Source organism: Podarcis bocagei, assembly GCF_964188305.1.
Source record: "Podarcis bocagei genome assembly, chromosome: 2".
NCBI classification, from domain to species: domain Eukaryota; kingdom Metazoa; phylum Chordata; class Lepidosauria; order Squamata; family Lacertidae; genus Podarcis; species Podarcis bocagei.
This window is the reverse complement of record NC_138126.1, coordinates 55751914-55766764: the sequence shown is the minus strand read 5'-3', so window position 1 is coordinate 55766764 and position 14851 is coordinate 55751914. Positions and strand designations below refer to the sequence as shown.

At 43.2% G+C, this 14851-nt stretch overlaps 1 protein-coding gene across 3 annotated transcripts in view; it reads left to right on the top strand.

The window, feature by feature from the left end:
- Window positions 1–4579: 4579 nt before the first annotated feature.
- Window positions 4580–14851, top strand: part of PRKCD (protein kinase C delta) — a 54029-nt gene continuing 43757 nt past the window's right edge. For 2 of the 3 annotated variants that reach the window (XM_081185152.1, XM_081185150.1), the window contains exon 1: window positions 4580–4716. The gene's annotated coding sequence lies outside the window, so the exon portion shown is untranslated. Of the gene's footprint in view, window positions 4717–4861; window positions 5036–14851 lie in introns of those variants that run through there. The other variant, XM_081185151.1, reaches the window with a different exon arrangement.

Below are 14851 nucleotides of genomic sequence, written 5' to 3'. Positions count from 1 at the left end.
TGATAAGCGTGCTGGGCATTATAGCTCTGTGAGGGATAATTCTGGGCTGGGTATGTACTTGAAATGTGCTTTAAATATACGATGTGTGTGCAACCTTGTTTTTGTATTCCATTATCTCAGTCTTCAAGATACTTATCTACGGTATATTCATTCTCCTTTGAAAACGAGTATAACCATTAGGCTGCCATGTGAACTTAAATCATTTTGTTTGAATCACCAATATCATTTGTAACATAAGATCGTTTAGCTATAATTTATTACATTTTTAACCCACCCTCCCTCCAAATTCAGAGTGGCCTACATTGTTTTCTGCCCCACCACATACGCATACATTTTATCTTCCAAACTACCCCATGGAGCTAGTTAAGCTGAGAGATAGTGATTGGCCCAAGGTCACTATGAGCTTCATGGCTGAGTGGGGATCTGAACCTGGGTCATCCTAATCCGGCATTAACCACTACACCAGGGGTCGGCAACCTAAGGCCCATGGGCCACAAGCAGCCCATTGGGGGTCGTTTAACTGGCCCATGGACCCCCACTGCCCACTCGGTCGGCTCCCGTGCGCTGCACTAAACAGGTGTGGAGGGGAGCAGGGACCTCCTTCCACGACGCTGGCTGGCTTCCCATTGGCTGCAGGAAGCTCCTGTAGCCAATGGGAAGTCGCGCATGCCTCCTCCGTGCCAGAAAGAGCGCGAGAAATAGCATTTGCACATGCGTGCATGCGCAGTCCGGCACACCACACCATCTGAAGGACTGTGAACCGGCCCAAGCCACAAAAACTTTGCCGACCCCTGCACTACACCACTCCATCTCTCCGGTTTATGACATAATCCTCTGTTTGAAGTTCAAACATCAGCTTGAACCTGCTGTTTTGAAAGGGTAAAGGCAAAAATAAGCAGAATACATCGCAATGTGATTTCTGAAGCAAGGGCTCTTGGACACCATGCTTTTGACATTTCAATAGGCTCCACAAAGCACATTATCAATGTTATTTTTACTACAGAAATGATTAAACAGGCACACTTCCTGTTTCACTCAACACTACTATTGAAAAAACAGTTTTGAAAAAAATGAAAGATAACGGACACAGACACACCAGTTCTGCATAGTTTGAAAGGGCTTAATGTAGACTAAATATTGCAATTTGCGGTATTTTTAAGAAATGTAAAGTGGATGAAATATAAAAGACAGGTTAGGTCAAAAGAACAATGTTTTCCAATTTTGTTGCTTACTTGGTTCTGAAAATATCTACCACCAGACAGACACCCACCCACATCTCTCTCCCTCCCTCTGTCAGGAAAGAGGAAGTGAGACTTTGAATGACATAACTGCCAGTATTTTAAGGCCTAACAGCAGAATCCTATGCATGTTAACTTTGAAGTACGGTAAATCCAGTTATTTCAATGGGGCTAACCTTGAGCCGATACATGCTGGTAGACTGGCATACAACCTACTTGAGCTGGACAGTTGAATGTTTGACTCTTGCTGTTGAGTACAAGGATGTTCCAGAGGCAAAATATGCTTATTGTGTTCCTGGTTGAACAGCATCAATGCACTCCACTTGTCACTTTTTTCCAGAATGATGAGGAACCATTAGTGAGCACTGTTTGCATTTGGTCGGTCAACCTGCTACAAATTCATCTAACAGTTACCACATCCAGCCCACATTTTCTAGGTTCTGCACAAGAGTATCATGGGGGGTTATGTCAAAAGCCTTACTGTCCACAGTACTATGTCCTTTGATCCATCAAGCTTGTAACTATATCAAAAAAAGATCATTGCTGCTTTGCTGCTTCCAGTATGACTCTTGGGTATAAAACATTCAGGTGGAATATTACAATGAATTAACATTTGTGTTCTCCTAAGAGCCACAAGTGTCCAAAAAGCAGAGAATCCTTTACAAACTGGCAGTAGGATGGGGGTTCTGCTAGATCTGGCAGTAAAGGAACAAGCAATAATTAGCAGATGGAATGCCAGTAATAAATTCAACAACATATGGCTTGCATTCTTGGAATTATTTGAAATGTGGTCTGTTTTTATATAGACTCAAAGCTAACTTTCCTTGTTTCCTTCTTCCTCTTCTTCCACCCCATTTCTTTTTTTGCTTTCTGTGTAAGATTTTGTAAGTGTATGTGACTATCAATTTTGAAATAGGGCTAAGTGAGTTAGGCAACAGGAAGTGTCACTTGTTAAGGAAGAAAGTTTATCATTTATCATCATTTATTTTTTAAATGCATATTCCTCCCTTCCTCTCAAAGGAGACTAGTTTAATGTGGGACTGCTCTGCATTTTATACAAAAATAGAAAACATACATTTCTCCAACGTTAATGTAAAACAGAACTATGTGTGCCCTTTCCCCTACTAAGCTAGCCTTAGGCCCTCAGGAGTAGCAGAGGACACTATCCCATCCCTAGTGTTGAAGTAATATTCAGCTTTTCTACATGGAACGGGAAAGACACCATCTCGTCCTTTGCCTCAGGCAGCAGTTAGCCTTGGGCCAGCCTTGATCCTAGATTCCATGAGAAGAGAAAACGATAAACTGCAGAGAGCAGTGTAGAAAGGCCTTTATAGGTACCAGATGAGTCATGCAAGCCAGCCAAGCCAAATGTTGCAGAGCAAAAAAAAAGTAAAAATGCAAACTTCTATCAGACCTAGGTCTTCATTTTTCAATTCAGCTCTACACTCTCACAATCAACTGGAGATTCCTGTAAAGCTGCAGACTCCATCCACTGTTGGCTCTACCCTGACTGCCCCTCACAGAAAGTCAAGCACCTTTCTAGGGCAAATGCATCACATAGGTCAGCTGACATTACATTAACAATACAGTATGTTAGGGATGGTGACACAGGAGAGGGGATTCTATGTGGCAGCCCCCACCTTGTTGAACTCCCTTCCCCACCAAGGGGGATCTGGCACCTCCATTATACAGCTTTTGGTGAATGCCTCTTCACCCTGGCTTTTGACACCAGAGGTGCATATTTTTAGAACCCACTGCCCTTAGGGAGAGAGACAATTAATAAATAAACAACAGCAACAATTTAATAAACAGTTTTACTAAATACTGCATTGTCAATAAATACATTTTACTCTTTGTTTAATTATATTTATGAATGACTTCCCACAAGGCATATCAAAACGATTTACAATATAGTACACAAAGGTCTGTATAGTTAAAACTATGGTTTTCCCAGTGGTGATGTATGGAAGTGAGAGCTGGACCATAAAGAAGGCTGATGACCGAAGAATTGATGCTTTTGAATTATGGTGCTGGAGGAGACTCTTGAGAGTCCCATGGACTGCAAGAAGATCAAACCTATCCAGTTTCAAGGAAATCAGCCCAGGGTGCTCACTGGAAGGACAGATCGTGAAGCTGAGGCTCCAATACTTTGGCCACCTCATAAGAGAAGACTCCCTGGAAAAGACCGTGATGTTGGGAAAGACTGAGGGCACAAGGAGAAGGGGACAACAGAGGACGAGATGGTTGGACAGTGTTCTCGAAGCTACCAGCATGAGTTTGACCAAACTGCGGGAGGCAGTGGAAGACAGGAGGGCCTGGCGTGCTCTGGTCCATGGGGTCACGAAGAGTCGGACACGATTAAACAACAACAAAATACCACTTTGAAATTTTAGGCAAGGGTGGCATATACTTTTATAAATAAAATCATGGGCATAGAAACAGTTCAAACAATTGCACAAATAGCAACTAACCCCCGCCCCCCCCATACAGAGAGAGGACAACACATACGTAAAATAGTATCAATTCCAATGCCATACGGTCTAAAATATCGGTAGGTAACAGGAAACGCGATATTAAAACAGCATTGTTGCACCAAAGGCAGCGGCTCCAGAGCCGCAAACATACTGATGTTATTAATTAATTTGTTTTTAAGCAAACCTGAGAAATAGTGATGCAGAGGGTATGGTAAAGGAAGCGGAGACCACCTCCTTCCCCGGGCCAGCCTCTGCCACCCAGCTTTAATCAAACGAGACACTTTCCCCCGCTCGGCCATGACCTCTTTGAGCACCGAGCGACTGCGAGGTCTGTCCCGCGTGGCTTCGAGAGCCCGCGCCCGCAGCGTTTCCACGGGGAAACCGCCCGGCCGCGACAGCCCCACGAGGCGAGACGCCGCTTCCTCCCGGGGCTGAGAGAGGGAAGGTGGAAGGTGGAGGCCGACCGACTTTAAAACAAAGCGAGAAGACGAGGGAGTTGCCGGGTCAGGTAAAGGCGCGCGGAGCTGTGCGCGCCACACACTCCCGGGCAAGAAAGGCTGGCCAAGCACAGGCCAACCGCGAGAGGCCCGAAGCCGCGAACGAGCTCCATTCGTCCCGGGAAAGTTCCTCGACGGCGACGGGAGAGACCGGGCGAGCGGCAGAAGAAGCAGGAGGACGGAAAAGCGAAAGGAGACGCTGAAGCCTCCAAGCGCCTGTTCGGTTCGATGTGGCCCGCGCGAAGCAGGGGATTCCCGCCCCTCAGCGCGCGCCCCCGCCCCGCTTTCTTCCCCTGCCCGGCTGCAAGAGCAGCAGGTGAGCGCGTCCGGCAAAAGTTGAGGCGGAGCGCGCGCGGGCGGAGGGCGGAGCGAGCGAGCGAGGGGAGGGCGGTCCCGAGGCGGAGGCAGCGCCGCTTGACTGCCTTTCTCTTTTCGGGGCAGCGCTCTCGGCCTCGGAGCGCCGAGCAAGTCCTGCGCTTCCTGGCGAGGGTCCTTCGCGCGAAACGGGTGAGTGACTCGTTGGCGCGCGCGGGCCGCCTCATACCTGCTGCTGCGGCGGGGCCGCCACTTTCGCGGGGGCCGGTGGGGGGGGGTAAGGAGGAGGGCGAGGTAGTTCCTGCTCCGCCTGCCTCCTGGGTGAATGAGGAAGCGGCGCGGGCAGCGCCTCCCCATCCCTTTTCGAAGTGAGCGAGTGTGTTTGTGTGTGAGAGAGATTTTATCTCGCCCACCCCACTTTCCGGCGCTGAGGGGTTGTGCGAATGGGCTGAGCACTTCTTCTCGTCAGAGGAGCGGGACCCTCCGGCGCTCGAGTCTCTGCCTGGGCTGGGTGAGTTGGGCGCTTGCCTGCCTCTCGTCTGGGTGTGCTGGGTGGCACACTTTCGCGACAGGCGCTCGGAGTTGCCCTTTCTCTCTTTCTCTTTCTCGCTCCCTCTTTCCTGCTTCTCGCTTCGCAATCGGGGGCAGCCCGGCACGGGGCAAGGCGCGCGCGCCCTCGAGCGGGTATTGCCCATGGCGGAGGGGGCGCGTTGCACAACCGGGGCGAGAACACAGGGCGACTGAGTTTTAACATCCCGCGGAGGTTTGTCTCCACCGGGACTTCCTCGTTTTAAGAGCCTCCATGTTTTCTTTTAAGTGCTCCGCCAAATTCTTGCAAATCGAATGGTTGACTTAGTCAGGGGAGGGGGTGGGGCTGATGGGCTTCGACTTTTCTCTCTAGCTCACTGCATATACTTGTATGGTGCAAGTCACCGTCCTCAAATTTCTTTTCTGAATGGTCTCTAGCACCTTTAGGGGTTTTGTTTTTTTTAAACCCAACAAACTTAAAAACAAACTTTGTTTAACTAGAAACACACACACACACGGACACTCCCAACTTATCAAAATCACTTGTAAAAGCTGCTGTCTTTTAGTGTGCCAGAATGGCACTGTCTGAAATCTGGCCTCTGCAGCTTGGCGTTTGTAGGAATTTGGTTACCTTGGCAGAAGCGACGCAGGAGTCAGGACAGGGAAAACACAGCGACAGTGTTCTTCAGCTGGCAGTTATTGACAGATGTTAAAACTGAAAGGCAGCCTCACATGACCACACTATCTGATAGAAGCATTCAGCATTTGTCTGTTTGCCTGATCTTTAGACTTACTACACCAGTGGGTGCCTGGGTGGAACACAATGGCTGTCATCTGTATTAACAATATTCATTGCATTTTTGAAGTGCGTATTATGATTGCTATTTCGATTGCCTCAGTTGTGCTTCACTGGAGTCCTGATGGTTTTCACCCCATTTTCTCTACCCCACAGCTAGAAACAGCATGTTGAGTGGTTTGGGGTTGAGGATTAGAAAGGGTTTTCCCCCAAGCTTGGTTAGTATCTATAGGCGTTTGCTTAGTTTGGAATGTGTTTGTCTTCCCATGCAGCGTACAGCTAGGTTCGCTTGCATTTAGTCATCTCAAGTTGTTTGCCATCTGAGTTTGTTTCTGTTGTGCACCTGTTCTCTTGAGCAGTGGGTGGGATGATGTTCATGGACTGGATGTTCATTTGGTACCTTCCAACGACTTCATTGTCCTGTGAATGCAAACCATGTTAAGTGTTTCTATGGTGCTATACCAGCATTGCTGAGAAATTTATCAGATGCTTCAAACAGGTACAGGAGTAGTGGCCAAACGTTTTGATATATGTGCAGCAAATGAACTCTCAATTTGTGTAACATGGACACTTAAGGGCATATTAATAATAATATAGAGGGATGCGGGTGGTGCTGTGGTCTAAACCACTGAGCCTCTTGGGCGTGCCAATCAGAAGGTCGGCAGTTTGAATCTGTGTGACGAGGTGAGCTCCCATTGCTCTGTCCCAGCTTCTGCCAACCTAGCAGTTCGAAAGCAAACCAGTGCAAGTAGTTAAATAGGTACTGCTGTGGCGGGAAAGTAAACGGCATTTCTGTGTGCTCTGGCAGTCCTCCGTGCGCCAGTAGTGGTTTAGTCATGCTGGATACATGACCCAGAAAGCTGTCTGTGGACACATGCCAGCTCTCTCGGCCTGAAGTGAGATGAGCACCACACCCCATAGACACCTTTGACTGGACTTAGCCGTCCAGATGTCCTTTACCTTTACCTTAATAATAATATGTAGCTAGGCACAAATGCTTGCTGTAACAAATTTCCAGTTGTGAGACCCATGCCGCAGGTTGACTGCCTGCAAAATATGCCAGCAGCTTTTATTTATTTATTTGCCTTGATCTTTAGACTTTCTATACCCGAATATGACATTTTTGCACTAGAGAAAAATCAGCAAATTGAGCAATATGTTGCTTCTTCCTGACATGCTAGCCATTAAATTTCTAAATGAAATGGCTGAATGATCTGAACAGATGGGTTAGTCTAGGCTTAAGCCATAAAATAATTAGTTCCAGGAAGTGTAGCTAGCTGTGTCTGGGGAGCATACATGGATGAGTTAATAACTTTAGTCCTAAAGATCCAGGAATACGTACTATGGATTGCTGCAACTTGCTTATCTTTAAGTTTGATTTAATGCAGATTGTGAAAATGCTGTGCCATTAGGTTAATGGGAAGGTGAAGCAGCATGTTAAACAATGTAATTCATTTACTCTTTGGCTACGGTGCTATGTACACTTTTCTGGGAGTTTCATCCGTTGAATCCAGTGAGACTTACATCTGACTGAACAGGCGTAGGATTTTCCTGTATTCGCTGCACAAATTGAGCATGATAATCACATCTTTAGTGTTACTTAAAGTATCAAAGCACATGCCGAAGAACATAGGGTTCTGAGTGAAGAGAATGCATGAGAACCTATGTGGTATAATGGATGGAATGTCAAGAGTAGGATTGAGGAGGCCCAGGTTGAAATCCCTGCTCAGCCATGAAGCTGAATGGGTTACCTGGACCTCTTGCTGGGGTGGGGTGGGGGTACGTTTTGATCATATCTTAAAATGTAGGAAATAAAGGTCTACATTCTTGGTATTTGTGTGTGTTGGGCGGTTGTACTTTAAGCTTACATTTATTAGAATGTATTAGCCACACCCACCCACCCACCCACCCACCCACCCTCAAAGCAGTTCTTTTTTTAAAAAAAAGTAAAACAATAAAATTATCAGTAAAAACAGTTTTAAAAACTCAAATGTTTATTGTAATTAGGTCAAAATTATATGTTTAAGAATGCAGCATATAATAGGAAATCAGATTGTGTACACTTGGTGTATAGCATACTAAACTTACTTTGTTCCTGAGTAGTCAAATGGCTTTCAGATTTTGAGATGTGAATCAGTGAAGGGTTGCAGCCTTCTGTTATTCATTAAATACGAAAATGTCCTTAATTTTGTCTGTTCCCTTGATCTGGCAACTTGAGCCTATGAAGTACTGTAGCTTTCAGGAAGGCAGGTGAAATGGCATGTTGTACTTGTCAAGTAGTCCCTTTATATAATTACATATTACAGAGGCAAAGTAGTGCATTCCTGACTCTTGGGCTTGTGGATGATTGGATGCTCTACATTGGAGTCAGTGCACAAAGCAGGAAATGAATCCACCTTGAAGTGTTCAAAACCAGCCTTTGCCAACCTGGTGCCCTCCAGATGTTTTGGACCACAACTTTCATCAACCCTAGCCAGCAAGTGAGTGCACCATCTGGATCTAATGGCAATTGTATTTCAGACTGGAGGGCACCAGATTGGTGAATATTGGTTTAAACGAAGAAAAGAAGTAAAAGAATGTGACCCCAAGAGATTTTTAGTAGCAGCAACTGCATCTGTGGACAGGAACAAGACTATTTCCCTGGAGAGCTGGGAAAATTCAGAGGCATGAGGAAGCAGAGTGGGATGTGCGGCGAACACAAGACCAGATGAATAAACAAAGGGAACAAACATGTCCAGAGTTGGGCTTATTCACACTGAAGCAATTCATCAAAGGTGCCTTCGGTTAATCAAATGTATTCTTTGTTATTAAAAATAATTACCAAAGAAACTTTTTTTTTATGCTGTTGGTTTGCATACAAGAATTGACACTTGGTGGTAATATTGTAGTTGCAGCAACCTTTTCTAAGACCTTTTCTGTGGTGGCACCCTCTCAGTGGAACTCTTTCCCACCCTTCATAGCTTCCAGATGTTTTCAGATCCAATTAGTTGCACTTGCTGTTTTATACCTTACTACCACCACCCCGGCAGGTGCTATGATGTTGTCTTAAAAGTGTAGTTCACCTGTTGGGCCTTTTGAGGACAGAAGAGCAGCTCATAAATAAATTTATAAAGAAATAAATATAAATGCTGTGGGCTCTAGAATGTCCCTTATCAGTTTAGGAATTAGCATATACATATGTGTGCGTAGCATTTCCTGTTAATTTCCTGGAGATGTCTGTAATCTGAATGCCAGAAAAGATTCTCAAAAGTATGATTGCTGTAGTGGCCATCAGCCAAAATGACAATGATAAACTTGGGTGGAGAGGAAAGTAAATAAGATTAGAAGGCAGCTTTGAAAACCATAGCATATTTAGCTTTTGTAAATCAAGGTGCTTATTAAATCCATATAAAAAGAGAGGGGGGCAATTATGTCTGCATTTGAAGACAGCAAAGTGATATTAAAAAGTAATGTTTGATATTTATTCTATAAATTTTGACACCACAAATATAGTTCACCGAAATGTGTGTTGTTGACAGTTACTTGCAACTACTCCTGTGGCTGCAGAGACCAGTATAGGAAAGACAAGTTTGGTTGCAGCTGGGGCAGATGCAGGCATCTGGTTATGCTGATGTAGATGTACCCTGGTGTTGCTTCTTTATCCGTTCCTCCTGTGGTTACTTCTATGGATTCATTACCTGACTGTGCATCTCTAGGCACTGTGATCGTCGTCATGGGATTTGCACATGACGGGTTTGATGTCGCCAGCCTTCATGTCTTGTTGTATGCGTGTGAATACTTGTTTAAATCCACCTACAAGTTTTATAAATTGTGTTTGTGTTTGTGCCTGCTTGCTGAACTTCATGCATTGAATATTCCTTTGGAAAATGAGGAGATCCCACTCCAAGCACTTGCAGGTATTAATGTGTCATCTTCAAAATCTCTGAATGGGAAAATGAGGTTTTGAAAGATGTGAACCGTATTATGCAGAATAGCATGCATATACAACTGAAGCTTCATTTATTCATTATAAATGAACACTATCAATGTTGTATGCATCAGTATTCTAGCAGAACATGTTTGATAGGCCAAATTCTTCTTCACCATTTCATTCTGTAAATCATTACAGTGGTACCTTGGTTTACGAACAGTTCTGTTTACGAACTATTTGGTTTGCGAACACCGCAAAACCAGAAGTAGTGTCCCGGTTTGCGAACTTTACCTCGCTCTATGAACGGAAGCCAAACAGTGGAAGGGCACCAGTGGCAGGAGGCCTCATTAGGGAAAGTGCACCTCAGTTTAAGAACGGATTTGGTTTAAGAACAGACTTCAGAAATGGATAAGTCCGTAAACCGAGGTACCACTGTATATTGCTGAGATCTAATGTGAAAATTCACGATCCATTTCCTTAAAATCACAACTTTGCTTAATATATGGCTTTCAAATAATTTAAGAGGCTACTGCATTTCTCCTTTCTTCTTGCATGCACTGCTTCTATTTCATTTTCAGCCACGTACCCTACTTCTCTTACCATGGCAGAGAGCAGACTGGCTAGTCCTGCCTCAGGCTGTTGTACCTTTGATGCTGAGATGGAGAATTCAATTCTCTTAAAAAAAAAAAAATTCAGATTTTTATATGCAGCTGTATCAGGAAAGGGGAGCCTCTGGCTCTCAACTGTTGTTGGGTCCCAACCTTCAGCCTCAGCCACCAAGATGAATGGTCAGAGATGATGGGATATGGAGTCCAGAAACACATGGGGGGGGGGACACAGGTTCCCTCATCCCTGAGCTGCATCCATTCAGAGAAAAACACAATCTTCATGTGGAACAATAAAGCCCTAAATCAGTATAGCTGCTGAACTTGTCAACATACAGTCCTTTTCATGCAGTTGTTTCTGGCAGGCTGCTATAAAAGTAACACCAGTTTCTGCAAGCGGAATTTGAGGGCAGTTTAGCATAAATAGAAACTTGGCTTTTAGGTATTTTAGTTCTCTGAATTACTATGCAATTTGTTTACCACACTGCCCAGTCATGTATTTTGGTGTTGTTTATGTAAGGTACCTTCTTGGACATATTTAGTGGTGATTATATTGCGATTGATAGTGTTATAAATAATTGTGATGGCCATGTAAAACTGTAAGAATCTTGCATTGCTGCATTTACTATTCCTATTCTAAGTGTATCTAAAACATTTAATTCACTCTGGAAGTGTGCTGCTCTGCATAATCTGGTTTATGATTATGCCTTTTAAACAGATAAGAAGCAGCAGGGAATCAAGCCTGTGTGAACTGCCTATGAAATAATAAATAGTAACAAAATGTATGTCTCTTCTAATTTGATTGCCACATTCTCCTGCTAGATCCAAGTTCTTGCTCCATCCTCCATGTGACAGCCCTTCAGATATTTGAAGATGGCTCATATCTCCTCTCAGTCTCCTCTTTCCCAGGCTAAACATACCCAGTTCCCTCAACCTTTCTTCATAAGGCTTGGTTTCCAGAACCCTGGTAATCTTGGTCACCCTACTCTGTGCATGTTCCAGCTTGTCAATATTCTTCTTAGAACACCACTGACACGTGCTTCTCTGTCTCCATGTCTTCCAACAGGATTTGTCACCTTTCGTTTTTGTACATAACCATGTTTAGCATTATTTCTACACTAGCATTTTTGCTAACCATGGACATGGCTGATCCAGTTTTTCAATCATGACTAGGACAAGGTTTTCAATTTGCGGCTTGATATAAAAATGATTATCGTGGTTAATTCATAAAAATTATTTTAAATGAGTAAATCATAGAAATGATTATCATGGGTAAAAATGACCATGGGTAATTATAAAAAAGGAAAGGGGGTCAGTTTTCTTACACCAAACTGACCCCCTTTCCTTTTTTTAAATTACCCATGGTCATTTTTACCCATGATAATCATTTCTATGATTATGAGTACTATAGGGTACTGATGACGCAGTTCACAATTCCCAAAAATGTATTAAATGAGTGGATGTTCCCTAGCATGAATAAAGGAGGACACTCAGAAATAACCATGCTGTTGCAGAAATCCCAAGCTAGGCAAATCACATTCTTTCCTCCAATAGTTCTTATCCAGTTTGTAATCCAAGCCCTGCTCTGCTCATTTATCTCTCTGTGGATGGTGCAGGGAGGAAAGTCTCACTCCCTCTTTCTTTTAGCAATGTTACAAGGGTGACATTGTAAGCCCAGTTCAGCCCTGGACTTAATCCTAAGTAAGCACAAATATGATCTGGTTGGGTCCTTAACTCCAGCATTTGCTCCACAGTTGAGGGAAACCACAAAACTCAAAACACCACCACCTGTCATTTGGACACTTTAATATACTCTTATGACATAACATAAAAAGAACTGTGCTAGATCGGACCAAAGGCCTATCTAGTGCAGTCTATTCTTCTAGTGGCCACTGGCCAACTAGCAGCTGGACATGAGTGGATTAGCAGGCTCCCACTTGTAAATCCCAGAGGCATGCTACTTCTGATACTGACTAATATTCATTGAGGGCCATATCCTCCTGAATTGTGTATTTATACATTAATAAATAATAACAATGCATTTGTTGTCTGTGAGACAACATGCAGTGCCATCTTAAAAGAAGTACTGCATCTCTCTACCTCTGTGTGCTACTGTTGCCATGTGTGGTGTTGCATTGGGAGCTTCTTGGTGTGGAACTGAAGCAAGCTGAAAACCTTCCATCTCTTGAACGGCTTGCTTGACTTATGATAAGGCTGCCTCTGAGTCCTATCCGAAATGTGATTATTTTGGCTGCACTAATATGGTGACTGACTTTGTAGTGATCCCACTTTATTGACAAAGTTGAAGGTTAGGTGCTATGATGCATGTGACAATTGTTGTGTCTTCATGAGCAGGAGAGTTAAAACTCCTGTGAGGTGGTGGTAGTCTAGAATTGTGCATTTTGCTAATTAACAAGAGTTTTCTTTCTTCTGTGCTATCCCCTTAATTCTGAAAGTTTAGAAGTGGGACATGATTAAGAGCCTTTATAGATACATGAGTAGCTGTCTAAATGCAGTGATTGGAAATTGCTTGCTTTGGGCAATATGTTTTGTGGGTACATTTTTGTACATGGGAGAAGAGCACTCAGGTTTTTAATTAAACAAAGAGGGGGGCAATTATGCTTGGACACTTGACGAGCTTAAAAACTGAGGCTGGTAATTCATCAAGTATTTTTTAAATATTAATGTTGTAAGAACAATAAAAGAAGATCATTATCAACAAAACCTGAATCAAATAACTATTATTGTGAAACAATATGATTTCTTTTAAAGTTAATGTTAATGAACTATTGGTTTTATTACTTTTTTATTCTGTGCTCTTCTCCAACCCTGTCATTGAAGGTTGTGTGCAAGGTCTTCTTCTCCTCACAAAAAAAATCTGGAGGGAGGCTAACCATGTGGCTGGTCCAACTTCACCACTGAATGCCATGGTTGAGTTTCCCTCGTTCTAATCAATTTACCCATGAAGCAGTGACCTCTGTCACTGATGGTTGCTTGTGTTCCTCCTGTTCATATAGCTAGTAGTTATTGCCCTCTTGCTGCAGAGGCAAGCTGTACCTGCTCCTATCCTTTCTAGCAAATAATACCATGTGTGCCATCTACATAATGGTGTTCCTGGAATATCTAACAGGCCAAATGGAAAGAGGGCCCATTGTGGTAGAAGGCTATAGCTAGCCTTGTTGTCATTTTCTAGTACTTCCAAAAATAAACAAATAACCTATTTTCTGTATCTTAGCATTTTATCTATAAACAAAGCATTACTAATGGCAAACAGTAGTTTTAAGGAAAAACAACCACCTTAGTTGCTGCTAGTACATAAAAACACAAGTCCTGTGCATGTATTCAGTGGGCCTTATTGCAGTGGGAGTTATTACTTGAAGTGAAACTTATTCCTTAATAACTTATTGCTGCAAATATGCAGAACGACAGTTTCCTTAAAATACAGGTTTCGGTGACATGCAAGGTTATTCTATGTTTGTTTGGAATGCAACATTCCAGTTTCATTACTCATGCTTTCTAGAGTATTGTTTAATAATCTGGAAATTCATTTACCATTGGACACATTTTTTAAAAAATCAAATTTACAAGCCTTAAAAAATAATAATACTCAGAATATCCTTTAAATGTTTTGTAAAACAATTTTGTTCAGTTTACGTCTGCTGCTAATGGGTGATGTAATTAGAATACTGTGGATTGAACTAGTGCAATTTCACCCCCCACCCCCTGTATTTGACTACTGATATAAGAATTACCTGTACTTCTGAGACAGTAGCACTTTCAAATGAAGGGAGAAGTAATCTAGTGTTGCTCACTGGAAGGACATGGCATGGGGAGGGTCTATAAATGTAAGGATCTATGTAGGGCATAATACAATTATTCTCACATCTATGTAGCATCAGGCTATGCACATTAGAGCAGTGTGCCTCTTTTCTGTAATTACCTTGTGTGCTATTATGTATGTGCAGCCAAGGCAGGCAAAAAGGGAGTTTTGTATTGTTCTGAGGGAATCCTGCCTGTATGAGGCAGGATCAAGCCCTAAGTGTAGGCAAATTTAGGAGTCAGGCCTAAAAGCCCCCATGAAATTTGAGAATGATATTTTTCTCTAACAAAATATATTAAAGGCTCCTAGCTTTGGTTGCTATAGTGTGACAGTATAAACTATGTAAGTTCCACTGTATTCAGTGGGGCTTACTTAACCTTAGACATCTTTATTTTGGATGGAGCAGGGGGGAGAGAAGCAGTTTTGTTTTCTGCATGAATGTGTGTCTGTTCAAATGGCTCATGAATGAATGCTAATAGGGATATTCTTGTGCCCAAATAGTTAATATATAATGCAGATATGTAGTTATTTGGGATGAAACAACTTGAGTGCTTTCTATTACAGTGGTACCTCGGGTTAAGTACTTAATTTGTTCCGGAGGTCCATTCTTAACCTGAAACTGTTCTTAACCTGAAGCACCACTTTAGCTAATGGGGCCTCCCGCTGCT